Source organism: Vipera berus, assembly GCF_964194415.1.
Source record: "Vipera berus genome assembly, chromosome: Z".
Lineage (NCBI taxonomy): Eukaryota > Metazoa > Chordata > Lepidosauria > Squamata > Viperidae > Vipera > Vipera berus.
Window position 1 is genome coordinate 121,146,053 of NC_138205.1, and position 24,112 is coordinate 121,170,164.

Below are 24,112 nucleotides of genomic sequence, written 5' to 3' on the forward strand. Positions count from 1 at the left end.
AACTGCCAAATTCTTCACATGTCAAAGTTGAATTGTAAGGCTTGTTTCCAGTTAGGTAATGAAGTGCATTGCTTATTAGTTTAGCCATTTATTAGTGTAAGTAACTCACGGACAATAGATCTACTGGGAAGAAAATGAAAGAAATAAAGGATGACATAATAATAAATAGGTATCAAATAAGTTTTGATTTAATAAGAATTTGGATTTTTCTTTTTTATTGGTTTATCCAGCTTTGTTATGGAAGTTGAACTTGGATGAAATGGTCTTTGATTATCGTGTGAAGTACTGATATTTCAGAATTTTTTTGTATTATAGATAGTTCTCAACTTATGACTACAACTGAGCCCCAAATTTCCTTTGCTAAGTAAGGCAGTTATTAAGTGAGTTGCACCTCATTTTACAATTTCTTTCCCCACAGTTGTTAAGCAAAACACTTAAGTGAATTATTTGATCATTAAGTGGGTCTGGCTTTCCCCATTGACTTTGTCTGAAGACATCTGGGAGGGTTACAAATAGTGATCACATGACCCCAGGACAGTGCAACTGTCATGAATACATGCCAGTTGCCAAGTGTCCAAATTTGAACATGTGATTGTGGGGATCCTGCAGTGGTTGTAAGTGTGAAAAATGGTCATAAGTCACTTTTCTCAGTGCCATTGTAACTTTGAATAGTCACTAAACACATGGTTGTAAATCAAAGGTTACCTAAATGTGAGTCCACAAGTGTTCTCTGAATTTTAGTATCTTTTATGTTAGTCAAACTACATATGGCATATATATTGTCATTGAGAGGTCCAATATGTCTCTTTCTTTTAATTTTTGTTCTTTTTCATTGGGTTTTGAATTCTCCCTAAATTGTGATTCCAACCCTGGTCTCATTTGTTATGCCATGGGAGGGGGTTACTTTGAAGGATGATTTTGAATGGAAACACAACATGGGGAAATGTTTTGCAGTAAATCTCTAAAACCATATATTACCATCAGTGCAAGTTGCTTTAGGAGCAGCTGGTTTCTAAATCTGTAGAAAGGAAATCAGAAGAACAGGTATACCTGTAACAATTCAATGTAGTGTTTAGCAAGACTCATAGATGCAGAAATGGTATTTTTGATAGGGTATACCTTTCCTCAATGTGATTGTTGTGTACTGAGTTCTTTGCTTGAGTGAAGAGACAAGGTGAGTGAGTTCACGCAGGAAAATGCTTTTATTGAGAACAGGAACTGAACTGAAAAACAGGGCTGCGAATGCAGCTATTTATACCCTGGCCTCTAGGTGGCGGCCAATAGGTTTAAAGCAACCTATTGCCACCCTAGAGGCAGCCAATGGGAGCTCCAGAGATGGGTTGTCTGAGGAGCTGGTAGCAACCTTCCAGCATTCAAAACCCATGTGGTACACTCAGTAAAACAAGGCCCAATACATTACAATGATATTGTGGAAATAAGATTTTTTTAAAATGGTAGAAACTGCGGAATACTATACTGTACAATTTGAAATATTGTGGTATACACCACATTTTATTTATTTATTTATTTATTTTAATTCCATTTATATCCCGCCCTTCTCCGAAGACTCAGGGCGGCTTACAAGCTTAGCAGTAGCCTTCATTCTATGTATATGCCTGCTTGTTAGGGCTTTCACACACACCCCAAGCGGCATTATTACAAAGTCAGCTTATTGCCCCCAACAATCTGGGTCCTCATTTTACCTACCTCGGAAGGATGGAAGGCTGAGTCAACCTTGAGCCTGGTGGGATGCGAACCTGCACTAATTGCAGGCAGCTGGTGTTACTTAAGGAGGCATTAGCCCACTGCTCCACCAAGGCTCTTCCATTTCAACAATGGAAACCAAAATGTTAACTGAAAGTGGGAAAGTTGATTTGAAACAAACAAAAACCATCAGTCTACCTTGAATATATTTTATCAGCATCATTCCCACATCCCTGCTGACTGAAGGGACTTGTCTTTAACAGATATTCCTTTATAACATTTCATCATACAGCAATTTGCAACTGTCTGTAGGAAGTAAAGGTGTATGCAGGTGCTTTACTGCCCATGGCTAGGCTTGTTCTTTCTAGGTTTTTCAGCAAGATTCCAAAGTTGGGGGGGGGGAATCTGTGAGCTTGGTTCAACATCAGCTGCATTAGACTTTTCCAGACTTGTTTCTGAACCCCAGAAAAAGATAACAACATGTATTTATATTTATTTTATTTTAATCTTGCTTTTATTATTTTTATAAACAACTTAAAGTGGCAAATATTTCTCAGTTTAATATTTCTTACCAGGATTAATAAATCTGTTCAGTGTAAGATAGCAAATGTGGCATTACTTAACAATTATTATAGTTTTTTTTTATTCTCCAGGCTGAAAGATAACTAACACAATATTTTTCAAACTTTAAGATGTGTGGACTTGAGGTCCCAGAATTAGAGAATTCTGGAAAGTAAACTCTGCAGATCTTAAAGTTGTCAAGATTGAGAAACACTGTTCTGATGCATCATATTTTTTTTACATATTTACATATTTATTGTTTTTCCCCAGCAGATCCAATACATTTGCTGAAGCAGAATTGTCTGAGTATGCCATGCAAGATACAGTAGAAATGTTTATATTTATGCAATTGGGCTCCATGATTTCCAAATAACAACCATATAAGCTGCAATTATTGAATAAAAATAAGCCTATTTGACGAATTGACTATCCCATTCACTTTTTCCCCCATTTGATTTTTAAGAAGCCCCATACAATGTTTTTTTTAAAAAGAAATCAAAATAGCTGCAGTTATAGACAAGATCCCAAGGGGATCCCTGATCAAATATGGATCAATACTGTACTTACACCACAAATTAAAATGTGATCATTGAACAGTACTATTTTCTTGTAACTCTCAGCATAGCTGAGAATAAAGAAAAATAATAAAGTTGCTGTAACTACTTTGTCTGATATCTTTTTAGTTAATTAGAAATAAGCTAGGAGCTGTAAGGCCACACATGAAGAACGCTAAAAAAATAATAATTCTTGAATGTTTTTTTTGTTTCTCATCTTGAAATAAAAAGTATGTAAGTAAAAAAATATTGAAAAGTATGTAGTGTGTTTCACACTTGGAGCATTTGAAATTGCTTATTTGTGTGACCTTTGCCCAGACAATGGAATGATTTTGAAACAAAGCTCAGAATATATATATATTTAAATGGGATTTTATTTTGAGGTTGAATGACTCCAAATGGGTTTTTTTGTGCGATTGTTTCCTATGACTAGATCTCTACAAATGAAAAATGACCATGTTTTGTTCCATCTTCAAAAGAAAAGTATTGGAATCTATGTAATCTTTTTGAGCTTAGAATACTTTCACTGAAGTGAAAACATTTTGCATACCCATGTAGTTAACTTCATTGATGTTAGAAAAATTTAATTGTACTATTAGAGGTAGTCCTTGACTTACAACCACAATTGAGCCCAGGATTTCTGTTGCTAAGTGAATTTTGCCTCACTTTATGACCTATCTTGCCACAATTGTTAAGTGAATCACACTTAACATGGTTGTTAAGCGAGTGTGGCTTTCCCTTTGACTTTGCTTGTCAGAAGATCACAAAAGGTGACCACATGTCCTTAGGATACTCCAACTGTCATAAATAAGATTCAGTTGATATGTGTCTGAATTTTGATCACATGACCATGGAGATGCTGCAACAGTCATGTGAAAAGTCTCTTTTTTCAGTGCTGTTGTAACTTCAAACAGTCACTAAATGAACTGTTGCAAATCAAGGACTACCTGCATATGGTTACTCCTGAAGGAAAACTACTCTGGTGGTCCTTTGGAATGACAGATACTGAAGCTCAAGTGTTTGGGCCACCTAATGAGACAAGAAGACTCATTGGATAGTGTTGTAAACAGGAGATAGGTGGTATTGTATCAACACAGGAGTTGTTTACAACACAGTCATTTCAGCAGTTCCAAGAAGATTCCATTTGCACTATTCAGGTGACCCTAAGGGCACAGATAAACCTCCAAGTGGCCTCAGTGACTCAGAGAGAGTGTTAATGACCAGATGACTGCGAGAAATATAAATGTTTTCATTCTCCACCATTCAGTCAGAACTGAAGAAGTTTCTTGGATGAGAAGCAAAATGTCTTCAAGGATAAAGCAAGAAAGTCCAATTGTCTTTTTTAAAAAGCACATCTGGGACAGATGGTTGGATAGTGTCATCGACAGAATGAACATGAATTTGGGCAAATTCTGGGAGATAGTGGAAGAAAAGAAGGCCTGGTGCGCTGTGGTCCCTGGGTCATGAACAACAATAGATGGTTATGTATGCACATTCCACAGGCCTGAGCTGGATTTACATAGGGGAAAGGCAGAGAAGGAGGAAATTTAGTTTGTTTCTTTTAAAAAAATCTGTTGCTTATCCCACTGCTCCTCCTCATTAGTATTGATTTGTAAATTCTTCCTGCTTTTCAGATTTATCTTTATGTTCACTTCATTCTGCACTGAAAAGCTGTTACCTTATGTACTTGCTATCTATTTCATTGACATTCTCCGTACATTTGCTAGTTCTGCTGTAGTGCCTAGTGCCAATGTATAGTATCCTCAGTGACAGGGGTTCTTGGCAGGCATCGCTACAACATACAATTAAATTGTGTTCTGTAAATGGTACATCAGAGGTGACAGGGGAGGCACATCTTTCATCTTTTTGATATATAATGACATTCAGAACGATCTCTAGCTCTCAAGTTGTTAAACAGCCTAAAGAGTCAAGAGGACTGTAGAGTTTCTTGTCTAATTTTAAATGTATGAAGATCAGCACATGATTTTCTCTGGAGTACCCTGAATACCAATGTACTTTGTGAAACTAATATCATTGATAGAATATGTTGAATATAAAACTATTAAGTTTCAAATTGGCAGTGTTGGGGTACTTTTAAAGAAGATAATAAAAACATAGATTGTAATAAACCTCTATATTGCTTTTACATTGAAAAGGAGGGGACAAATTGAGTGCACTTCAATACATGGCCACTGCAATATGATAAATATGTTATTTAAGTTTTTTCAGTGGGAAAAAACCAGTCTTTATTCATGGTGGTAATTTTAATGCTATTGATCTCTCTCATCTTAAAAAAAGTTATAGAGTAGTTTTGTTGAAAATTCTTGAAGACTGGCTTCAATTATATTGCGTTCTTAATCTTAATTCATAGCTTGTTTTAAAGAGGATGGTTCTTAAAACAAATAGGAGAGAGAGAGAGAGAGAGAGAGAGAGAGAGAGAGGGAGGGAGGGAGGGAGGGAGGGAGGGAGGGAGGGAGGGAGAGAGAACTGTTCTGTGGCCAGTGTTGCTATGACAGTTGTGGTACTCTGAAACTACCATTTTATTCTATATCATTTTTTTTAAAAAAAAATCAGACTTCTAACTGGGTGTTCTCAGTAGAGAGTCACATCTATCCAGCATATAAAAACCTCTTCTGCTTTTGGATATAGTTACTGTAAATAATTTTTTTATTCATATTTCTAAACAATATTTAAAGTAGCTCTAAAATATGGGGATGGAGTTATGCAAAGAACCAGATTGCAGAAAAATATCTGTGGGGAATTGCCTGACAAATACATATATTAGACCTTTAAGGTTTGAGGGTTAAGACAATTATGTAAAAGAGAAGTTTCACAAGGAAAACATTACAGATAATTCTCAAAATTGTAATTGAGCCTGGAATTATGGACATAAACCAGCCAGTCATTAAATTGGTCATCATATGATTGCCTGACCATACAATCATTTCATGATGGTGGTTAAGCAAACAGTGCAGTTGTTAAACGAATGCCATGGTCATTAAGCAAATCCATTGTCCTCAATAGCCATTTATTACTGGAATGGTGTCCCTGTGGACAAAGGGACATTGAAACTACAGCTCACATTCTGCTGTATGGCATCTTCTGTAAGGATTCACAGACTCAATGTATAATAATTTACATAATAAAACATCCAGGAAATACTGATCTCTTTTACGTACAATTACTGTTACCAGATCAGTACAAAGTAGTTTCTCTGAATGTGGCCAAATTCTATTATGCTGTATGCAAAATTAGGCAGACTCTAACTGCCCATTGATAATCCACCACCAATTGTAATATATTATTTTGTCCACCTTTTTTCTTTTTCTTTTTACTATTAAAATTGATTGACCGATTGCTGGAAATACCAGTTTTTAGCAAAAGAATGTTGTAAATTGTGGTTATGTGACTGTGGGACACTGCAAATGGTTGTAAATGCAGCCCAGTTGCTGGGATTACAAAATGCAATCAAGTGACGGGGGTGGGTGGGGTGGGGCGGCTATTGGAACTTTAAATCTGGGTCATAAATAGACCTAGGGAGGTCTGTTGTTATTTCAAATTGTTGCTAAGCAACCAGACCTAATTTGAGCACTACTTGTATACCTCCAGCCACAGGCCTTTTCTTTTTGCCACCAAACAGGTTTACTTTGATTTTGGATACAGATCCCAACATCATTCTTTCAACATAATACCACAGTGCACGGTATACAACCTTCCTCTTTCTCCACCCCCTTCCTTTCCCTCTCTCTCTCTTCCTCAAATTTATCGTTTCCCAATGTTTTTGCTTAATTCTAGGGCAGTTGTCAAAGATCTCTTCATTTCCAGGACCATTATTGTGTTGGATTTTATGGCTTAATACAAAACTCTATTTTTCCATAATTTTTAAGCATATATAGAAAATATAACAGATTTGGCATGGCTTCTACTTTTTCTTGTATTTGGCCTGAAGAATGAAGAAGAAAGCAGACTTAATACAGGAAGGCTCAACATATTTCGGTTTTAGGCCACTGTTTCAGCTTCTTGTAAATGTGAAGGTTTTCTCAAGAGAGTATTTCTAGCTGGATGTCCCATTTCTAGCTCACCCTGTTCAAAAATGAATTAAACTCAATATGAATCAATAAGGGGAAAACTAAACACATTCAGGAAATCAAACTATTTACTGTAAAGTGACAGTGAGAGTGAATTATAAGGAAACAATCTTTTATTATATATGTTATTCCCTTCCCCACAGAGCATAAGTGTGTTTTTCTGTTCATAAAGCATAGGAGAAAAGCTAGAAAAAAAACCTATTTGAATACCCTAAAATAAATGGAATTTAAAAACGCCCTATTTAATGCTGTGATAATAGCATTCTTGTTCAACTGTGGTAGAAAATCCCTCGCCCTATAGGAAGAGCATTAGCAAATTACAGCCAAATTTTTATTTCAGAAGTCATTTTCATCCATGATAAACTAAGGCTGCAAGGTCAACATGTCAATTTGGTATCCAATTTCCATTTCCATAACGTTGTGCAGCACACTGGCATTTTTCCCAGAGCTTCTTCTTTTCTTCATGTGAGGTTTTATATGGAGCTTTTCTTACAGACAAAAAAAGAAAAAAAAACATTTCTTTTCTCTATCCCAGGGGTATTATTAAGAATTAAAATACACTGTTTAAGTAATGGTGAGGTTTTCTTTGCATCCTCATGTCTTTTTCGTTGTTATTTAATCTCTGTCATCTGCTCAAATGAGTATTGTTCTCATTTAATTCGATGTGTTGAGTTACTATCTTAAAGGCTAGATATAGAGGCCATAATTAGAATCTGTAAATTTGAATAATACTTTAAAATTGAGTAACCTCTTGAAAAAAATTGAACTTTATAGCTAGCGTACAAATAAAAGACTTTTCATTAAGGAAAAGTGTGAAATGATTTGTTAAGTAAATTAGGAGTTTTTGCATATTCCCCTTATTAAAATATGAAAAGTTGCAGATTAAATCCAGAGATCTTTCCAACTTGAAATAGCTAATTATTTAGAGATTTATTTATTTAAACAAAAAATGAAACCATAGCTTTATAAGTATGAATAGACCATAAAAATAATTCAGTCCAATGTAATCTAGTTACAGGGACAAGGAAAATGTTGTTTAGCCAGTTCTTGCAGGCATTGAGCGAGACAGGAGTTTCAAACAGCAACAGGCTTTATTGAAGGTCAGAACATACAGTAACAGAAGCAACATAGGAGCTGCTGAGCAGCTATTTATATGGTTGGCTGCTAGGCGGTGACCAATAGGTTTAAAGCAGTGGTTTCCTGCCCAAAGACCTACTTAGCCGGCTGGAGACAACCAGTCTGGGCTGGCCCCAGCAACCATTGCAACATACATTTGAATTAAACAATTAGCAAGCAGTACAATACAAGCAACACTTACAGCATATAAAGGCCATTACATTACACCCCTTCCCCCTGGATAGCACACAAAATCATTTGGTTACAAAATCTTGCAGGTACTTGGGGGGTCTTTGTGTTTGTTTGGAGCATCGGGGGGTTGCCAGAATCTCCCGGTCTACTGGTTCACCTGCTGTGCTGGGTAGATCCGGTCTCTGTGCTTCAGTGGAGTCAAAACCTTGGTGGAGCCTTGGTGGAGCAGTGGGCTAATGCCTCCTTAAATAACACCAGCTGCCTGCAATTAGTGCAGGTTCGAGTCCACCAGGCTCAAGGTTGACTCAGCCTTCCATCCTCCCGAGGTAGGTAAAATGAGAACCCAGATTGTTGGGGGCAATAAGCTGACTTTGTAAAAATGCCGCTTGGGGCCTCCCGAAAGCCCTAATAAGCAGGCATATACATAGAATGAAGGCTATTGCTAAGCACATTGATTTGTGCTTCTTAGATTGTAAGCCGCCCTGAGTCTTCGGAGAAGGGCGGGATATAAATGGGATTAAAAAAACACAACAACTCGAGCCCCTTTGGCTGGCCTGTCCCGGTCGGCCCAAACCAAAATCTAAAGGTGCCGCGAAATCGGCAGGGCTGCTACTTGGTGTCAGATGACTGTCCAGCTCCTGTGGCCCATTCGGGGGAAGGACTTTTATGGCCCTGTTCCCGTTCTCTTGTGCACAAAATGTCTCAGAGCGTACAAACTGCTCTGCTGGTGTGGTTGTGGGCTCCCGGTCTGTTCCCCTTGGGAGTCCTGAGCCAGCAACTGCTCCGTAAATCGCCGGTGCAACTGATCGACATGTCAGCAAATGACTCGCCCATCTTCCAGGACCACATCATAGGAGAGTGGTCCTGACATTTTAACAATTTTCATTGCCACCCACAACTGCCCTTACCCATAGTTCCGAGTCCAAACCTGGTTCCCCAGCTGTAAATTCCTAGGTGCCTTCAGACGTGCATGTCAGAGGCTACTCTATCGGGCTGCAGTCTGTCCAGTTTTGTTATTAGCCTCTTGCCCCAGTGCAGCTCTGCGGGGCTCTTGCCTGTAGCTGTGCAAGGCGTTGTATGCTGGCATACAAGAAATCGGCCAGCCTGTGCTGCAAGTCCCCTGTAGTAATGCATTTAAGGGACTCTTTGGTTGTACGAACCATCCATTCTGCCTGCCCGTTTGACTATGGGTGAAAGGGAGCCAACATGGCGTGCCTTATGAGATTGGCCCTGATGAAGGCCTGGAATTCTGACGCTGTGAACTGGGGTCCATTGTTGGAGACTACAATGTCCGGAAGGCCATGCGTTGCAAACAGTGACCGCAACACCTCGATGGTCCTTGCAGTAGTCATATTGGGAATTGGAACCACGTCCAACCATTTAGAGTGGCTGTTGACCACTATTAAAAACAACTGTCCCTGAAAGGGCCCGGCAAAATCTATGAGGATTCTTGACCACAGTGTGTGCGTCTGCTTCCATCGATGGACAGGGGCTTGCAGCATCTCTGGTCTGGACTGTTGACACATGTAACACCCGTGTATTTGGACCTCGATAGCTTTATCTAGCCCTGGCCACCAGAGGTAGCTCCTCGCCAGTGCCTTCATCTGGATGATGAAGCTGATAGCTTAGGCTCAAAAGGGTCGTGCAGTTTCTTCTTGAGGTCAGCATACGTGACTGTTTCCAGTAGTGCCGGGGCGACCAAGTTCTTGGCGATATCGAAGGTGGCTGGGCCACACACACAGAGGAGGGTCGCGGCCTTCAGCTCATCTTTGCTGACTTGATTTGCACAAAGGTAGTTCTCTACGTGGGAAATGTAGGATGACCATCTCTCTGGGTGCATCATGTCGAATTCCTTGAGCTCTCCGACCTTCACCATAGTGCGTAGTCTTTGCAGCTCATGTCTCATGTTGCCTCGTGCTGCTGGCTTCTCTGTAGGCCCTGGGACGGATCCACAGGGCAGGGTGGTCTCCAGCATGGCTTGCTAGGAAGACCGAGGGGGAGGAATGCTGATCCCTATCAGGCTCTGTGCTGGTCTCACCCCCTAGTGACTTCAGGCTCTTACGATGAAGCAGCACATCCCACCTTCTTCGCCAGTGTTGTGTAGCCGGTTCTTTCAGGCATTGAGTGAGACAGGAGGTTCAAATAGCAACAGCCTTTATTGAAGGTCAGAACATAACAGAAGCAACATAGGAGCTGCTGAGCAGCTATTTATATGGTTGGCTGATAGACAGCGACCAATAGGTTTAAAGCAGTGGTTTCCCGCTCAAAGACCTACTTAGCCAGCTGGAGACAACCAGTCTAGGCCGGCCCTAGCAACTGTTGCAACATACATTTGAATTAAACAATTATTTTATTTATTTATTTTTATTTTTATTCCATTTATATCCCGCCCTTCTCCGAAGACTCAGGGCGGCTTACAAGCTTAGCAGTAGCCTTCATTCTATGTATATGCCTGCTTATTAGGGCTTTCACACACACCCCAAGCGGCATTATTACAAAGTCAGCTTATTGCCCCCAACAATCTGGGTCCTCATTTTACCTACCTCGGAAGGATGGAAGGCTGAGTCAACCTTGAGCCTGGTGGGACGCGAACCTGCACTAATTGCAGGCAGCTGGTGTTACTTAAGGAGGCATTAGCCCACTGCTCCACCAAGGCTCTTTTAGCAAGCAGTACAACACAAACAACACTTACAGCATATAAAGGCCAGTACATTACAGATAAGGTAAGGGTTTTCCACTGACAGGTCATGTCCAACTCTAGGAAGTGGTGCTCATATCTGTTTCTTAGCCAAGGGAACCAATGTTGTCTGAAGACATTTCCATGGTCATGTGGCCAGCATGACTATATATGCCAAGATACATGGAATGCTGTTACCTTCGCACTGAAGTAACTATTTATCTACTTGCATGCTATTGAACTGCTACGTTGGCAGGAGCTGAGGCAAGTAATGGGAGCTCACCTGTTGTGTCACTGTCAAAATCCATTTATATCACATTGTTCTGTACCAGCCTGCTACCGGCCCTGCAGAAAAGTCAGGGACAACCCCTTTTACAAGAAGGCAAGAGGCTGGAACTAAGCCTGCCAAATTTATGGATACAAAAGCAAACAGAACAAGACACAAACCATGAAACAGGAGCTATTCAAGCAGTTGCCTTCAGCAAACCAGCCCTCCCACGCATTCCCCTTTTATACAGTTCAGGGTGTGGCTTCTCTCTGCCTCCTTCCGAGGTGCCCCATTGCCTTCCTCTGTTTACTCCTGATTGACTGCCTCCTGCGTCGGGCATCCTTGAACAGGGCCAGCTGTGGGTCATCTTCATCCACGCTGTCAGGCTCACACAGCTGGGTCTGCGTCGTGACCAGGTGGGAGGGGCCTGGCTGAGGGCTCTCATCAGCAAGCTCTCCAACCCCCTCAGCAACCTCTCCAACACCCCCCTCCTCCTCCTCCTCTGAATCGTCCGACCCAACTGCCGAACCCACAGGCTGACCCTGAATCACAACACACATTTCATAAATGTATGGTTAGAATATTGTGCTTATTCTCGGGATTCTGCCATCTCTCCAAGGGGGGGGGGAGAGGATGGTTATTCAGATTGCAGTAGGCTGTTTTCAAAGACCAGGAAAGCTTTTGATCTGGGGGGAACAGGGGGAGAGAGAGAGATCTGGGTTGCATCTCCATTTGGAACTGAAAGGAAGAAAGCAATAACAATAAACACAAGGAGATTGACACCTAAGTAAATGATGTGAGCCTGACCAAATGGATTTGAGGGGAGGGGGGTTGAAATGGGAATGCTTTATATAGTATTGAAATGTAACTCAATGTCAGATCCCGTCTTGTATTGCCACAACCGTATGACGCTTGCCTGCCTCGAGGTGACCCACCCCATCTCAATGACTGGTACGTCCTGGCGGAGGAAGTGGAAATAGACCTATTAGATGGGTCAATAGCAGGGGGGGGACCAGCCACCCTAGCCACTTTACCAATCCACCTATCACTGGGGTCCCATGAGGAGGACATAACGTTTATAGTGATTCTAGGACTGGAATGGCTGAAGAAATGGAACCCCGGGATAAACTGGAGGACAGCAGAACTCAATTTCCCAAAGGGGGGGCAGAAGAACTTAGACTCCAAAAGCATCCCCCCAACCCGGAGGGAGGAGACAGCAGCAGTGGGGGAAGAGAAGAAGTTCCCAGAGATACCGGAGGAATTCAGGGACCTTGCTGAGGTTTTCAGTGAGGAGCGGGCAGATGAGCTTCCCCCCCACCGCCCCACAGACTGTGCTATAGAATTCAAACCCGGGGCAAAACTCCCAAAACCCAGGATGTATGCCATGAGCCCAAGGGAAATGGCAGAAATGGAAAGATTCACAAAGAAAAACTTAGAAAGAGGCTTCATTGAGCCTGCCAGACCCAAAGTGGCCACCCCAGTTCTGCTCAGGGAGAAGGATAGTTCTTACTGCTGTTGTATAGATTATAGAAATCTGAACACAATTAGTGAATGCAATCTGTACCCCTTACTTCTAATGAAGGATATGCTATCCCACCTATCGAAAGGAAGGATTTTCACTAAACTAGACCTGAGGGAAGCATATTACCGCATTAGGATTAAGGAAGGATATGAATGGAAGACTGCATTCAACTGCCCATTGGGTTGCCATTTGGACTGCAAGGGCCCCCCGCAGTATTCATGCAATTAATTAATGACATGCTAAGGGAGCACCTTTATAAGGGGGTCCTGGTTTACCTAGACGACATCCTTATCTTCACTGAGACCAAAGAGGAACACATCAACCTAGTCAGAGCAGTCCTGAAAAAGTTGCGAGCTGCCCACCTATATGCTAAACTATTGAAGTGCGAATTCCACCAGGAAAAAATTGGGTCTTGAACCTGGGTTGTCAGGTGGAAAGCTGAGTCTCTTTATCTGCTGAGTCTCTTTAATTGTTGAGTCATCACACCCTCTTATTAGGTATAAATGGTCTATCGAAATGTTCTAGACAGGTAGTCATCTAATCCTTTGTAACACAGTAGACACATACACACACACACACACACACACACACACAGACCCTGGTGAGGGGGGTCTAAGCCCCCCTCTTAGAAGAGCCCCTGGTCTTCTAAGCAATCTATTTCCTCTGCTTGCCACTTCTTCCTAATATTCAATTGTAATTGTTTACCATTGAGATCTAATTAATGCAGAGCTATGATTTGTGTCCATGGTTTGGAGACAAAGCTGCTTTTAATGCAATCTCTGATTGCCTTTGGCTATGGGATTTTAGCTATGGCATCACACAGATATTACTTCCTCATTTTTCGCTGATGGTCCATTTGTACTTCTAGTTCCTTCTTGCATGCATTGCCACAAAATAGATTTCCAATCTTATATTTTTGCAACTGTTTTTTTCTTTCTCAGATGTTACATTTGTCAGCTGAATACCAGCCTACTAGATATGGTTTAATGTTCATACCCTGTAATATCATTTTGAAGTGTGATTTTGCCCTTAGGCATTTTTATTTCAACCTCTGGTTCCATAAAAATGTATAGGTTTCTGTGAGAAGATAAGGACAATGGAAAAAAGTTGACTTGAACATAGCCAATATTTTATCATTAGTGCTTTGCCTCTTAATTAGAAATGTTGGGATTTTTTTTTAAAAAAACAACCCTAACAGATTCTGCCCCCAGAAAAAGTTTGAAAATCCTTCTCTAATGTTTTAATCAACCTCCCTAGATTGATAGTATCTGAAAATGGAATAAGCAGCCTTCCATTGTATTCTCTGTACAATTTGGATAATAATGAGCTGAGCATGGATCCATGGAGATACCATTCAGTATTTCCCTGCAGGGAACTGTCTTCTAGAATGATGTGGAACTATTTTCAAGCTCCTGGTGAGTATACTTGATCAACCAGTTGCAACTCAATTGGACTACAGTAGCATGTAACTTTCCTTTATCCATCTTCTACACAAATATATTATAAGAAACCCTGTCAAAAACTTTACTAACTAGTATTCCCTTGGTGTATTAAATAAGTCACTCTTATAATAAAAGGAAATAAGGTGAGCCTGATTTGACTTATTCTGTGTTGCCTCCTGGAAGTGTTTGGAGACATAATGCTTGACCATCTGTTCTAGAATCTAATCCAAATTAGAGGTTAAACTCATTGTTCTGTACTTTCCCAGACTGATCCTCTTCCACTTTTCATTGTTAATATGCTTCTTTGCAATAATAGTACTCTTATAAATTCTCATCTGTTCTTCTGGAACTTACAGTTCTCCCAAAAATTACAATTCTGAGAATACTTCTATCAATTCTTCTCACATCCTGGGATATTATTCATCTTGCTCTGGCAGCAGAATGGATTCCTTCTGCGTCAGTCCTGAACTGTGCATCCGATTTCCTTTTGATGTTTAGTCATGTCCAACAAGTCATAGCTAGATGGACATCGTTTCACTGGGGTTCTTTGACAAAAACTGCTTCTGTGAATTCTTGTAAATTCATATTTCTCTCAGTAGTGATGGTGTCCAGCACCTTCCATTTTGTTGGCTTCTTTTTCAATTTTGTCTTCCATTAAGATCTTTTCCAGTGGCTTTTGCTTTTACACTAGTGAAGTTTTGCTTCATTAATATATTAAGAGCAGCCTGGTTTCCTTTCCTTGGGTACTGAACAATTTCTTCTTGTGGTCCAAAATATCTTAACAGTTTTCTTCAGCTCCACAATTTAAAGGCATGTTTGTCTTCAAACATGTTAAGAAGAGCTTGGCCTCTTCTGATAGATAATAAAGAAGTCATCCAGTATATCTCCCCACCCCCACATTTCCTTTCCCTATTTCCCCTTCTAACTCTGTTGTTCTGTTATTATTTCCCCACAGGTTTTTTTGGTTATATTTTTCATTCCATGACAATTTCATCTCATTTTGTGTTGTAGCTTCCTCAGTTTCATCCTAGGGCTTAAGCTGGCAGTTTGTGCACCTGCTTGGTTATCAGCCTCTGCTTCTATTTTCTATGCATTTCCTTTCTTCTTCTTAGCCTTTCAAGTGAGCTCACTGTTCATACACATTGGCCTCTTAAAGCTTTTTCTACTTTTCTTCTCATGAGAATTGTTTGTATCTACTGAAGGCTTTCAGGATCTCATTTTTAGGACCTTCAATTTTTCTTCTTGAACTTTTTTTTTATCCATTAAGATTTTATGTTGTGCCATACTACCCACCTTCTGCTTGATGTGATTGAAATGTGCCTTTCTAAAATCTAAACACTTCTCTCAGCTGTTCTTCCTCTCTTTATTGTGACATCCAACAAGATGTGGCCTCCATTTCCCAAGACAGCCAATCTCTTTAGCCAATTAATTTGTCTCAGTTGGTTAAGAATTCACCCAGGATAGCTGGTCCTCTTATTTTGTCTTCCACATTTTGAAAAATTGAATTATCAGCAAAATAAATCAGAATTCTACTGAACCTTCCACTTTGCTGAGTTAGTTTTTCAGCATCTGTTGTGTTAGTTGAAGTCACCCTTAGTTCTTAGCTTGCTTCTCTTGGATTGATTAGAAAGGTAACACCCATATTTTCTCCCTGGGTAGGTAGAGTGTACTAAACTCCCATAATAGTTATACATGTTTTTCTTAATCCTTTTATTATACTCAAATACTTTTCAACTCCAGATTTGAGAGATTCTTCATGGGCATATGATTTCTTTACATAGAAAGCTTCCTTTTTTGATAGGGAGTATTTCTTTTAAATAAGTTACAGTTTTCAAATATTATGTTTCAATCACGACTTTCGTTCTACTAGTTTTTTGTGATTTAAAAAATTTCTCAGAATCATGTTCTTTATTTTTACAGTAGGGTTTTTCTGGGTTGTTTTCCCCTGGTTGTGTACAACCATAATAAATATTGCAAAAGATGTTCAAGACTATTTTTCAGTACTGGTAGAATGTAGCAGTTTTGCATAAATAAGATATTCATCTTATTTATCTTTCTTTTAGATGCTAATTTTTAACAGCAAAACCTTTAATGCAAACAGTCAATTTGAGACAGATTTGGAATAAAAAAACATAATCAATGAACTTATCATGTTGAACGGTCAGTATTTTTTCTCTCATTTCATACATTAGAATCTAGTTTTGTGTTATATCCTGTGACCATATTAAATAGCTAATATAACTAAAACTGATCTCCTCTGGCTAATTAATTCACTGGGGATAGCGCTTTCAAGACTATAGGTATTTTTGTGGGTGTCTGAGATGACTGGCTCCCAGGGGAATATTAAGTGATTAGTTTTATAGTCTTATATTCTCTCATTTTTCCTCTGCTTCATTTCCCTTTGATTCAGGTCATATTATATGTCTCTTAGTCTTTTAAAGAAAAAGAAGGAATAATGGGAATTGAGGCTTCAGCTTCTGATGTCCCTATATATGTCTCCATTAAAGGAAGCAATTGCTATAGTTTTACTTAAAAATCAGTGGACTTTAGGTAATGATAATAATTTACTGTAAAATATGGTGGCTAATATGGTGAGACATCGTTTTATTTTTTTCTAGCAGCAGTTCTATACAAATAGATACTAACAAACCAGTTTTGTTATCAAATTGTTTAAGATGATATCAACTAGCTGATCTGCCACTGAATCAGAGCTGATCCTGAAAGACCATGAAGCAAAATGAGGAGAGGGTGGTATAGTGTTGATTTAAATATGAAGCTGGTGGCTTTTACTGGTTTATCCTGTGGATTAAACTATATAGTGTAGTAATATATTTTCTAAGCAGTTTTGTGTTATGAATGGCTGAGTACAAGTTGAATATAGAATTGAGAGTATATGTTTCTGTATATCTCTAAATCACTTCATTTAATGAGTCTAGGCTACATATACTTTCTGTTAGCTAACTTACTGTATATTAAAAACTGTCAGAGAAAGGAAAGCAATTTCACAAGGTCCTTAAATTAATGAGAGTCTGGTTGCATGCTAGTTGCTTTTTTTCTACCACATCTGGGCTCTGGTTCAGACTGCCATTCTTAATCATATTTTAATTTTCAAATAAATTGCTTTCATTATCCTTTCATTTACAATACCATGTGTGCATTACTGCTCATTAATGTTTGTCATCCACTATTCAGAGACTGTGGTTTTAAATAACTGTAGTTGCAACATAGTAATTAAAGATGATCCATGTTGGTTTTACAGAAATTATCCTGAAGCTTTTAAAACACCAGACCTGAAGTGCAGCAGAAATTATTTGAAAGATGTAGACACTCCCTATGCACCCTCAGGCAAAGTGTTTAAGTATGTTTATAAAAAAGGTGATTTAATAGTGCTAGATAAACAAAGACCCACATTATTTTGGATCCTCCCATTAAGCTGTTTTACTTGGTTATAATGGGCAGACCTGTTGGATCTTGGTAGAGATACATTTTCCGGCTGCTAATTTGTACATCAGTTAAGTCTTATTTTTTCCAAGTGGTCAGGAAAACAAATAAAAACATTGGGATAATTAGTTGTTTGGCTAAGCAAGAATGCTGCTTATGCTGGCTTATTTTGATGTGAGGCTACATGTGAATATACAAGGAATTGAGCTAATTGTGACAGATAATAGATGTCTGATTAACGGGAGCCTTGTTGTATATAAAAGAAAACATCCCAAATGAATTTGCCTCAAAATGCAAGCAATAGTTCAGCTCAATGTTTTCAATCTTGGCAACTTTTAAGATATATGAATTTAATTCCCAGAATTCCCCAGACAGCAGATTGGCAGGGGAATTCTGGGAGTTGAAGTCTGCACATCATGAAGTTGCCAAGGTTGAGATGGTTTAGCTCTTTCCTTATTCATAATGATTTGGTATGTAGTAAGTCTGTCCAGGATTGAAAGCTGCATGCTTAATCCTAAATAGAGCTCAGTAATTCCACTCCCTGGAATTAAAACCTTGAAGATTGAAAAAATGGTTCATATTTCAGCTATAAAACCAGTTTTCTTTAAACCAGTTTTTCATACATTGACTGAATTTTTGTGCAATAACTAAGTTTTTAAAGCCATGATTTACAGTAGTAATTTTTTGTCTAAATTCCTTTTCATGTTCACTTTTCTGGATTTGTATTTCTTGTTGTCCATAGAACACTCTAAATAAAAGTTTCAACAATGAACTTTTCAGTTTATACTGAACTGATTGTATTTTCTGTCTTCACTAAAAATAGCAAGAGATTGAACATTCGGCAGAACCATCTGCATATAAAATTATGATATAGATAACAGTATTTCCCCATTTGAATTGAAAACAAAACCACAGGCACCTAGAAATTTGCCACTGCCCCATCTCAGCTGCCCTCCCTATCCTGCATTCTGGGACCCCTTCCACCCTGTGTTCTGACACCCCAGTTGACCTTTCATGTCTTCTTGCTCCTGCTGAGGGGTGCCCACCTTGGCTCTTTGTGAGGAAATCAACATGTAACACCTGGGAAAGAAAAGCTGATGTGGCCAGCAGCTGCCTTGCAAAGGGCTGGGCTTAGCATGCTAGGTCAGCAGTGGGAACAAGAAGATGACAAAAGTCAGTTTGGGTAATAAGAGTCATAGAGGGCAGGGATCCAAAAGAGCATTCCTGTGGGGAGATAGGCTGTGGGGAGAGTTGAATTGCCCCTGTGGGTATATATATAGGTGGGCTGGGAAGCACCTGAGTTTTGATCATGTGACCAAGGGGGACCTGTAATAAATAACTGTGAACAGTTGCTGAACGAATGATTGCAAGAAAATGCTATTTATACATGCTCTAGACCAGACATCTCCAACCTGGGATCCTCCCAAAATAATACATTTTAGTGTCTACTATCCAACCATCTAATTATGTATATTAGTGTTTTTCAAACTTGTCAACTTTCAGATGGATGAGATTCAACTCCCAGCATTTCCTAGCTGGAACACTGAAATAGATAGATAGATAGATAGATAGATAGATAGATAGATAGATAGATAGATAGATAGATAGATAGATAGATAGATAGGTAGGTAGGTAGGTAGATTGATAGGTAGATAGATAGATAGATAGATAGATAGATAGATAGATAGATAGATAGATAGATAGATAGATAGATAGGTAGGTAGGTAGGTAGGTAGGTGGATGGATGGATGGATGGATAGATAGATAGATAGATAGATAGATAGATAGATAGATAGATAGATAGATAGATAGATAGATAGATGATAGATAATCCTTGATTTACAATTGTAATTGAGCCTGGAATTAACAGTCATAAGTCATTGCAGTCATAAATTGAGACATCACATGAGTGGATCTGATTTTTTTGACACTTTTAGTAATGGTCGATAAACAAAGGCTGCAATTAAGTGAATAAATTTTCCCCATTTTCTTTTTTGCCAGAAACTGGAAATAAACACCATAAACTAGCAAAAAAGTCACAAACTGTGGTCACATAGTTGCAGGATACTGCAAACGTAAAGATGAGCCAGTTACCAAGTGCCCAAATATGATGATAGGGCCACAGAGGGGGTGGCTGCCATAATTTTGAAAATGGGTAAGTAGTTTTTGGGAGGGTCTGATGTAACTTCAAATATTCTTTAAGTGACCAGACATAAGTTGTGGACTACCATATAACAAGTACAGGTAATCCTGGAGTTACGAATGTAATAGAGCCTGCCAATTACATTCATAACTCGAGGATTCATTAATTGGATCATGTTAAATGCTTTACCCTCCCTGCTTTACCCAATGCATTCATTAATCAAATGCCCAGGCCATTAAGTGCGCATGAGGTATGTCAGGGTGGGGAAGACCATGGGGGGAGCTTAGTGCCTCCAACCACCCAAGGCCGCCCCGACTCCCCCCATTGCTACCCCTTTCAAAGGTCTCCATGGTCCAGCTAGTTGTCTCCTCTTCAGCCTCTCTGCCACTGTTTCTTTGCTGCTCCCGGTGCTCCAAAAGTGGGATGGTGAGAGCAGAGCAGAGGCAGAGCAAGATGAGCCTTGGAGTATGTCTGGCAAATGGCAGGGCAGGGCAGGGCAGGGCCTGCTTGTGTGGGAGGCTTGGGCTGAGTGGAGAAGGGGAGAGGCCGGCCGGCACTTCTCCACCTGACTAAGCAAGGGCTCTGGCACCCAAGGCCATGCAACAGGTGAGCATGGGTAGTGCGGGGCTGTCAGGCCTGGTACCAAAGGAGCACGTTGTAGCGCTTCTGCGGTTGTTCGTAAGGGCGAATAACCACTGTGTTGCTGCAACATCCATAACTTGGGGACCCAGTCATAAGTATTTTTTTCGGGGATGTTATAAATTTGAACATTTGCTAAGCGAACGTTTGTAACTCAAGGAATACCTGTATCACAATATGAGGTTTTGTAGCTTCAAAGAAATGCAGAGCATTAGAAAATTAATTAGATAAATTAAAAAAATATTCTCTGGAGAGAGAATGATGACCACTGAGCTTATACGCCATCATTAAACCTAGTGTATTTTAAGCCTCTTATTCAAGATTCGTTAAAAGTATCCAAGAAGATAAAAAAAGGTCCTAGAATAGAAAAAGAAAAAATGTCAAATGACAACTCAGAAAATGTGTACCAATCTGTGAAAGAATCGATGATACAGATAACACAACATTGTTGATTTGGCATTCACTCTTTGGAAACAATGGTCACAAACACTCTGATGGGCCCTAAACAGACATCTGAGAAACAGTTTCTATAAAAGGAATTGTTGGATGTGAATAAGCAGCTCACCTAGGAGAACTAAAAGAACCTTATTTATGCAAATGTATATCCCTCTTGTCACCCAGCACAGTCTGTTTTTGTGGCTTAGAATGAGTGGAGAAAAAAATGCACTTTTTTTTTTTTAAAAAAAGCAATATCCATTGACAACCCAGATAAAGAGAAGGCTAAAATATTTTTCTTCCTCTGCTGCCCATCATGTGCCAGTTTTATTTTGTGCTGCTTATAAGCTTCTATGTCACCGCTTTCTATTCTTGTCTGAATAGTCAATGAAACATTAGGAAGCTGATAAGGGTACCCTGGACTGTTACTTGGCAACGGTTGTTGAGCAGGGCTGAGAGCTGTTGATTGAAGAGATTAGCTCCATAGATAACCTGCCTCCATTTTGCTGCTTGGCTGATGCCTGTCTTTCTTTCCTCAAATGTGAACCAGTAGCTCCCATTAGGAATCCAGCCAGGAAGAGGATGCCAGGTTGTCTGGACAGAGTTTAGGACACTGTCTTAACCATCTCTGCTTCCATTCAGCTCATTGCATCGAAGCTTACATTATTTTCTTCTAGTTCCATAATAAAATAACTGTTATGGTTTTTGGAGAAAGACTACTCATTTTCATAAGATAATATTCTGGCTGGTACTCTTCCTACTTCTACAAGCCAAAAGCTGTTTCATTTCATAATAGATTTGTGGATGCTGTTCAGATCATATCAGAGCTCTCATGTCTGTAAGAATAAGTGTTGAGGATGGGATATTAATATATAATAATTGGTAGTACTTTTATTCTAATAATAATAATAATAATAATAATAATAATAATAATAATAATAATAATAATAATAATAATAATAATATCATCATCATCATCATCATCATCATCATCATCATCATCATCATCATCATCATCTCAGTCTCAAGTAGCTTAGGGATAATATTGGTGGTGCCAGTTCAGTGAAGTAGGCACTGGAATGCTGGAAATGAATAAATACACAATAGTAGCTAATAATAATAAAATAGCTGTATTTTTAATCAATAACCTTAGGAATATCTCCATAGTCTATTAAAAAAGAGTGTGCTTTTTGCACTACCAAAATATCCAAATAATATTGCTTTATCACAGTTTATAACAGTTTAATGGTTTTGCGACATAAAAATATAATCTAGGTAAGAAAATGTTAAACCTGAAGTAGAGGAAATACAGTCTCCCTTTTATTAGAATTCAACATTAATACAAAAGCCACACCATCTCTTTAACACTTCAGTGAAGCAAAATTGCAAGATTCAGTGGATCTGAATAGCAAGTGCTAAATTCATGGATGAAAAAAAAACACTTGAAATCTGCTAAGCATAATACAGAATAACATTCAACAGAAATCTGAAGGCAGATTCATGAGATATTTCTAGGACCAGAAACACATTGCAGTTAAGAGGAATACAAGATTTGTCAACAAATTATAGCTGACTAGAAACTTTTTTGGGTTGGACTTGCTACAAACATGGTTAAATAAATGTAAAAAATACAGATTTGTAAAATTGTGAGTTAAAACTACAACAGGTTAAAAAACAATGGCAGTATGAGGAATAATTTGGAAGAATAATAATTTTTATTTTTTTTCAATGAACATTTCAGAATTTTTTTTGCTAAACACTGAAGAATTTAATTTAATTTAAAATACACATAGGATAGTGCTGGCTAGATGATGATGATGATGATGATGATGATGATGATGATAATAATAATAATAATAATAATAATAATAATAATAATAATAATAATAATGATGATGATGATGATGATGTTGGAAGGGACCTTGAATGTCATCTAGTCCAACCCCCTGCTCAGGCAGGAAACCCTATACCATTTCAGACCAACGACTATCCAGTCTCTTCTTAAAAACTTCCAGTGTTGGAGCACCCTGCCTTCTGGAGGCATGTTGTTCCACTGGTTAATTGTTCTAACTGTCAGGAAGTTTCTCCTTAGTTCTAGGTTGCTTCTCTCTTTGGTTAGTTTCCAGCCATTGCTTCTTGTCCTGTCTTCAGGTGCTTTGGAGAATAGCTTAACTCCCTCTTCTTTGTGGCAGCCCCTGAGATATTGGAACACTGCTATCATGTCCCCCCTCGTCTTTCTCTTCGTTAAACTAGAGATACCCAATTCCAGCAACTGTTCCTTATATGTTTTAGCCTCTAGTCCCCTAAATTGACAAGCATTATGTTGCAGGCCATGGTAGAATAGAATAGAATAGAATAGAATAGAATAGAATAGAATAGAATAGAATAGAATAGAATAGAATAGAATAGAATAGAATAGAATAGAATAGAATAGAATAGAATAGAATAGAATAACAGTGTTGGAAGGTACCTTGGAGGACATCTAGTCTAACCCCCTTCTTAGGCAGGAAACCCTACACCAGGGGTGTGGAGTTTTTTTAAGAAGTGACTAGACAGTCACTTATCTGAAATGGTATAGGTTCTGCTGCTTGAGCAGGGGGCTGGACTAGAAGATCTCCAAGGTCCCTTCCAGCTCTATTCTATTCCATGTGATTGACCAGTTTCCATAGAGAGAAGCTGTGAGGCATTTGCTAACAATTCATAGCTATTCCTCTATAATTCTAAATTACTTGTTTCCAGTTTGAGAGGAAATGGTGGTCATATTGTATACCCAGAGGCCTCATTCTTCCATTACTGCATGTAATACAGGTAGTAATCGACTTGCAACTGGTCACTTAGCAACCATTTGAAACTACAGATGCCCTGAAAAAGGGGACTTATGACCTGGAGTTCTGATAGTCAAGCCCCCTTTGTGATCATGTGACTGAACGTGGGGTGCTTGGCAATATGGCTGCATTTATAACCATTTGCACCATCCTGCAATCACATGACCACATTTTATGATGCTTTCGCTGAAAATTGGCATTCACTTCCAATTTTGGCAAAACTACTTGCATTGGTTTGCTTAACAACCATGGCAATTTCTTAATAACTGGATTCTCTTAATGACTGCAGTGATTTGCTTAATGACCACTATCTACCTGTACTGTAATAAGTGGAATAGGCTACCAGACCACAAAGATCCAGACCAATGGATGGCAGCAAAGATAATTCTAGATAATTCTTGAGCTTTACTGCCATCTAGTGGTATTATAGTTGTTTTGCAGCTTAGGTACAATAATTATAAAGTGATGGCTTTAAGTATTTCTCATCTTTTTTTATTTAAACAAT

General features: G+C 39.0%; 1 protein-coding gene across 1 annotated transcript in view; it reads left to right on the forward strand.

The window, feature by feature from the left end:
- LOC308679044 (receptor-type tyrosine-protein phosphatase N2-like) overlaps window positions 1-24,112 on the forward strand; it is a gene marked incomplete at its 3' end in the record, with an annotated part of 204,483 nt that overhangs the window by 88,467 nt on the left and 91,904 nt on the right. The gene's annotated exons all lie outside the window — the stretch shown is intronic.